The sequence below is a fragment of the Mirounga leonina genome, unplaced genomic scaffold, assembly GCF_011800145.1.
Source record: "Mirounga leonina isolate KUSES-001 unplaced genomic scaffold, KU_Mleo_1.0 Mir_173, whole genome shotgun sequence".
NCBI classification, from domain to species: Eukaryota; Metazoa; Chordata; class Mammalia; order Carnivora; family Phocidae; genus Mirounga; species Mirounga leonina.
The window spans coordinates 37,535,758-37,542,529 of record NW_023270447.1 but is presented as its reverse complement, the minus strand read 5'-3'; the positions used below and the strand labels follow the sequence as shown (position 1 = coordinate 37,542,529).

The window sequence follows — 6,772 nt, the reverse complement described above, 5'->3', positions numbered from 1 at the left end:
TTCCTTCCTTCCTTCCTTCCTTCCTTCCTTCCTTCCTTCCTTCCATCTTTCCTTCCTTTCTTCTTTCTTTCTCTTTCTTTATTTCTCTCCCCTCCCCTCTTCCTTTCTTTTTCTTTTCTTTCTTCTCACTTAACTCAGAGTCAAAACTGAAAAAGGCATGCCTTCCCCACTGACCCTCTTTGAAGAACTCAGTTTTTTCTAGTTCATGCACAGAGGATATCACCCTTAGGAAACCCCAACTCTAACTGGAGTCATCTATAAGCCAATCTCCCACTCTGTTCAGACCCCAAGCAGTTTTCCTTCCCTCTGCAAAAATATCTAAGCCTTCAGGCACCGTAGACCAACATATATCACCAGAGCAAAAGCTAAATGTAGACCTACTTAACCCAATGTATTATTATTTTCTTGTTATTCTGGAATTTGAGGGATTTTGTACTTTACAGCCAGAGCTTAGTTATGCATTAAAAGTGTGTGTGTGTGTGTGTGTGTGTGTGTAGCTTTGCTGAACTAAAATGTTCTTTGAATATTTAGTCCACCATACTAAAAACAGAAATTGACAGTATTATTTCATGCCTTTTTAAAAAATATGTATTTATTTATTTTAAAGAGAGAGAGAGAGCACACACGGGTGGGGGGGGCAGAGGGAGAGGGAGAGAGAGATAATCTCAAGTAGACTCCTTGCTGAGAGCAGAGCCCCACACAGGCGCTCGATCCCACGACCCTGAGATCATGACAGGAGCCCAAATCAAGAGTCAGATTCTGGGGCTACCCAGGTGTCCCTCATTTCATGCCTTTAGTTTCAATGATGAACATGGACCATAGCATATAATAGGTATTCACTAAATATATTTTAAATGCATGTAAATGTAGACTCAGAGCATTCACTCCAAGATCCAAGTCTCCTCATGCTTTAAAACAAATCATCTGGAACTAGATTAGGTTACACATTCTTTGAGTTGGGAGTATCTCTAGATGCTACAGAAAGTTATAATGTTATCCCTCTTTAGTCTTCATCTGCCTAACTTGTGCCAGGTCTTGGGTGATCCATTTTTTCATCACCCTTTCCAGGTATACTTTCATGAATCCACCCCACCACTATCAACATAATTTGGTGCAGATATCCTACTTCTGTGTTTACATAACACCTGATATTTATCTTCACACAATTTTTTTTCACATTTAATTAATTTATTGTGTAAATATTAAATTGTAAGCAATCTGAGCTCAGTTGCTGTGTCTTATTCACTTTGTGTCCCTTGCACTTAGCATAGTATCTCATTTGTAGCAAATATCAATTCATGGTTTTCCATGAATAAATGAATAATATACCTCTTAGAATATACATTTTTGGGTCTAAGTGTGTTTTATTTTCCACACTCAGGCCTTTATCTTTTCTGTCAGCTCCTTAGAAAATATCTAACCATTGCTTTCTGGAGTCAGTAATTTAAATTGCATACTCTTCTCAAACCAATTTCTGTCAGAGTTAAATTCTTTCCTTTCGCCCAAGAAAGAGAACACTTCAGTGCAAAAATATTTTAAGACTCAAAACAGTTTTAATATTTTTGAAATGTGAAATATCATTAGCAAATGAAAGACAGGATAACCATTACCATTAACAGTGTTACTCTAATTAGCTATTAATTATATTTTCTGTTTTATACTATATGAAAGAATCACAGCTAGTTCATAATCATTCTATTTCATTTTCATTCAAAGCTTGAATCTTGAAAGAATCATTAAAATGCCTTCTTAATTTCTTTGCCAATTTGTAGACATCATGACTCATATTCAAAATTCACTGCTTTGTTTATGAAATTTAGATTCCACTGAGATTGTTTACCTATCTGAAACTTCCAGTTCAGTGAAGTACCACTCTCAGCTGGAATTTATCTCTGTCCTCATTTTCCCTTGACTTATCTAAGTATACTTTCAAAGATATTTATGCAGCATACACTATGTACAAGACATGGTGCTAGCCACTTTGGCATGTACAAAGGTGAAACAAGTTGATACCAAGATGAATTAGACATGACTCCTGGCTTCAAAGACCTCATGATTTAGAAAGATAAGATACAGGGGCGCTTAGGTGGCTCAGTTGGTTAAGTGTCTGCCTTCAGCTCAGGTCATGATCCCAGGGTCCTGGAATCAAGACCTGTATCAGGCTCTCTGCTCAGGGAGAAGCCTGCTTCTCCCTCTCCCTCTGCTGCTCCCCCTGCTTGTGCTTTCTCTCTCTGTCAAAAAAAAAATGAAATATTTTTTTAAAAAAAAAGAAAAATAAGAACTAGATTACTATATAAGTGTGCCTCTGTATCTGTATGTACAAATATTCAGAATGGCCAGCAGTTATTAGCTCTTATGATGTGCCAAACACAGTTTTACACTTTTACAAGTGATTCGTTTCATTAATTCCAAGGCTACTGATCATAAGACATGTCATTATTGTACCACAAAGGAAGATACATTCCTTAAAAATTATAGCTTTTTTTTTTTTTGAAGATTTTATTTATTTAGAGAGAGAGAAAGCGAGTCAGCAGGGACAGGGGCAGAAGAGAGAGAGAATCTCAAGCAGACTCTATGCTAAGCACAGAACCTGACTTTGGGCTTGATCTCACAACCCTGAGACCATGACCTGAGCCAAAACCAAAAGTTGGACACTTAACCGCCTGAGCCACCCAGGAACTCCCAAAATTATAACTTGCTCTTGACTATAAGATTCATTACAAATATCAAAGATGTTAATATGTGAAAAAATGCAGTACTTAAAACTAATGAAATATAGTAACTCATTTAATCATCTCAACAACCCTTGAGTTAGGCAATGTTATTTTTCCCATTTTTACAAATGAGGAAATTCATAGAGTTCAGAGACGTTAGGTAACTTGCCCAAGATCACACAGCTAGTAACTAGATGCATGGGAATTGAACCCACATCAAGCTGATTCCAAACACCATGCTCTTAGCCTCTATACCACAGGAGTCTTAGATTCTCCATGTAATAGGGTGTTCAGGAGTTCCCAAAGCTTTTGTTCCTGATATAGCTTCATTTAAAATTGGAGAAGAATTGGGGCACCTGGGTGGCTCAGTCAGTCAAGTGTCTGCCTTGGGCTCAGGTCATGATCTCAGGGTCTTGGGATCAAGTCCCGTGTCAGGGGGAGTCTATTTGTCCCTCCCTATACCCTCCCCCCAACTCATGCTTGCACTCTCTCTCTCTCAAATAAGTAAAGTCTTTAAAAAAAGAAAAGAAAATAAAATTGGAGAAGAATATAGGGATCTCTATCAGTTCTTTTTCTTTAATTTCATTTTTTACAAGTTTGTATTTAAATTCCAGTTAGTTAACATACAATGTAAATTAGTTTCGGGTATAGAATTTAGTGATTTATCACTCACATACAATACCCAGTGCTCATCACAACAAGTGCCTTCCTTAATACCCATCACCCATTTAACCCATCCTTCCACCCACCTCCTTTCCAGTAACCATCAGTTTGTTCTCTATAGTTAAGAGTCTGTTTCTTGGTTTCTCTCTTTTTTCCCCCCTGCTATGTCCATTTGTTTTGTTTCTTAAGTTCCACATATGAGTGAAATCATATGGTATTTATCTCTCTCTGACTGACTTATTTAACTTAACACAATAGTCTCTAGCTCCATCCATGTTGTTTATAAATGGCAGGATTTCATTCTTTTTGATGGCTGAGTAATATTCCATTGTGTATGTATACTATATCTTCTTTATCCATTCTTCAGTCAAAGGACATTTGGGTTCTTTTCATAATCTGGCTACTGTTAATAATGCTGCTACAAACATCAGGTTGCATATATCCCTTCAAATTAATATTTTTATATCTTTTGGGTAAATACTTAGTAGTGGAATTGCTGGATCCTAGGGTAGTTCTATTTTTAACTTTTTGAGGAACCTCCATACTGTTTTCCAGAGTGGTTACACAGTTTGCATTCCCAGTAATAGTGCAAGAGGGTTCTCCTTTCTCCACATCCTTGCCAACACCTGTTGTTTCCTGTGTTGTTAGCCGTTCTGACTGGTATGAGGTGATACCTCATTGTAGTTTTGATTTATATTTCCCCGATGATGAGTGATGTTGGTCATCTTTTCATGTATCTGTTAGCTATCTGTATGTCTTCTTTGGAAAAATGTCTATCCATGTCTTCTGCCCATTTTTTAACTAGATCGTTTAGTTTTGGGTGTTGAGTTTTATAAGTTCTTTATAGATTTTGGATACTAACCCTTTATCAAACAATGTAATTTGCAAATATCTTCTCCCATTCTGAAAGTTGCCTTTAGTTTTGTTAATAGTTTTGTGCAAAAACCTTTTTATTTTGATAAAGTCTCAATAGTTTATTTTTACTTTTGTTTCCCTTGCCTCAGGAGACTTATCTAATAAGAAGTTGCTATGGCCGATGTCAAAGAGGTTATTGCCTGTATTCTCCTCTAGGATTTTAATGGTTTCCTGTCTCACATTTAGATCTTTCATCCATTTTGAGTTTACTTTTGTGTATGATGTAAGAAAGTTGTCCAGTTTCATTTTTTTGCATGTTGCTGTCCAGTTTTCCCAACACCATTTTGTTGAAGAGACTTTTTCCATTATAGAAAACCCAAAAGACACCACCAAAAAATTTGTAGAACTGATACACAAATTCAGAAAAGTCGCAGGATTCAAAATCAATGTACAGAAATCTGTTGCATTTCTATGCACCAATCATGAAGCAGTAGAAAGAGAAATCAAGGAATTAATCCCATTTACAAATGCACCAAAAACTGTAAGAAACCTAGGAATAAACCTAACGAAAGAGGTAAAGGATTTCTACTCTGAAGACATAAAACACTGATAAAAGAAATTGAAGATGACACAAAGAAATGGAAAAACATTCTATGTTCATGGATTGGAAAAACAAATATTGTTAAAATGTCTATACTACCCAGAGCAATCTACACATTTCATGCAATCCCTATCAAAATACCAAGAGCATTTTTCACAGAGCTAGAACAAACAATCCTAAAATTTGTATGGAAGCACAAAAGACCCTGAGTAGCCAAAGCAATCTTGAAAAAGAAAAGCAAAGGTGGAGGCATCACAATCTGGACTTCAAGCTCTATTACAAAGCTGTAATCATCAAGACAGTATGGTACTGGCACAAAAGCAGACATAAATCAATGGAACAGAATAAAAACCCAGAAATGAACCCACAACTAATGGTCAATTAATCTTCGACAAAGCCAAGACCTATAATTAATTCTTGAGAAAAATTGAGAATTTAGTTGAGATGATTAAACTTGAATTAAAAAAAAACGTTTTGAAAATCATTTGTCTGAATTTTGTATAAAATTGTTATAGTAATCAGATTAAAGAGTTGTTGGTACATCTTTTACCAAGATCAGTCATGAGTCAACTGAAATTTTAAAATCTATAAATCTATAATTAACCACATTGCATGTGGATCTAATGTTCCTCAGAGAATGATAGAGACTGAGCAAATGTTTAAATTAATGCCTACCATGAGTATAGACATCTATTTTTCTATTTTTTAAAGTGAAAGTTAGTAGTTAATGAAAACAATCCATCAAAGTTCTCTTTTCTAGGTTTCATAAAAAGAGGTAGCAACACTTCTGTGTAGCATGTCAAAATTCTAGCATTACATGAAGTATTGGAAATAATCTTTGTAAGGAGCCAAAAATGGCTAACCAAAAGAAGAAACTGTATATTTTATCTAAGTAACAACCAGCACAATTTACTTTTTAAAAAGCTAATGAGTTAAGAAATAACAACTATGTACTAAATTGTTTTTGCCTATAAGTAATGAAGTACATGAAAGAACAAACGGTAGTTAAATGTACTGTGGGCCAATTGCATAGTCATGGATACCAGATGCTTTATCTGTGGTAATTCAGCAAAATAGAATTAGAAATGTCAAATAGAAAAGATCTCATTAAGATAATTCTTCCAGAAATTGGGTGCCTGGGTGGCTCAGTTGGTTAAGCGACTGCCTTCGGCTAAGGTCATGATCCTGGAGTCCCGGGATCGAGTGCCGCATCGGGCTCCCTGCTGGGCGCGGAGTCTGCTTCTCCCTCTGACCTTCCCCCCTCTCATGTGCTCTCTCTCTCTCTCACTCTCTCAAATAAATGAATAAATAAAATCTTTAAAAAAAAAGATAATTCTTCCAGAAATGAATAAGAAATTCTGTCCCAACTGTTCATATCTTGAGCAGTCAAAATAAGATTGACATGGCTAAAAAAAAATCTAACATTTTTTCCCAAAATGTGGTACTGGAAACATGTACATCAAAATAATTAGATCGCTAGAGTGCTTGATTACAAATGCAGATTTTGACCCCCATCCCAGACCTAAGTCATTAGTACTTCTTTGGGTAAAGTCCAAGAATCCATATTTTAAATAAGCACCTCCACTTAACATTATGTTTAAAACCATGCTGGACCTGTTAAAAAAAAAAAAAAGAAGAAGAAGAAGAAGATAGCAGGAGGGGAAGAATGAAAGGGGGGATTCAGAGGGGTAGACAAACCATGAGAGACTATGAACTCTGAGAAACAAACTGAGGGTTCTAGAGGGGAGGAGGGTGGGGGGATGGGTTAGCCTGGTGATGGGTATTAAAGAGGACACGTATTGCTTGGAGCACTGGGTGTTATCCGCAAACAATGAAACATGGCACACTACATCAAAAACTAATGATGTAATGTATGGTGATTAACATAACATAATAAATAAATAAATAAATAAATAAATAAATAAATAAATAAATAAAT

General features: G+C 35.9%; 1 protein-coding gene across 1 annotated transcript in view; it reads left to right on the top strand.

The window, feature by feature from the left end:
• Positions 1 to 6,772, top strand: part of LRRC7 (leucine rich repeat containing 7) — a 646,929-nt gene that overhangs the window by 355,166 nt on the left and 284,991 nt on the right. The window lies entirely within an intron of this gene.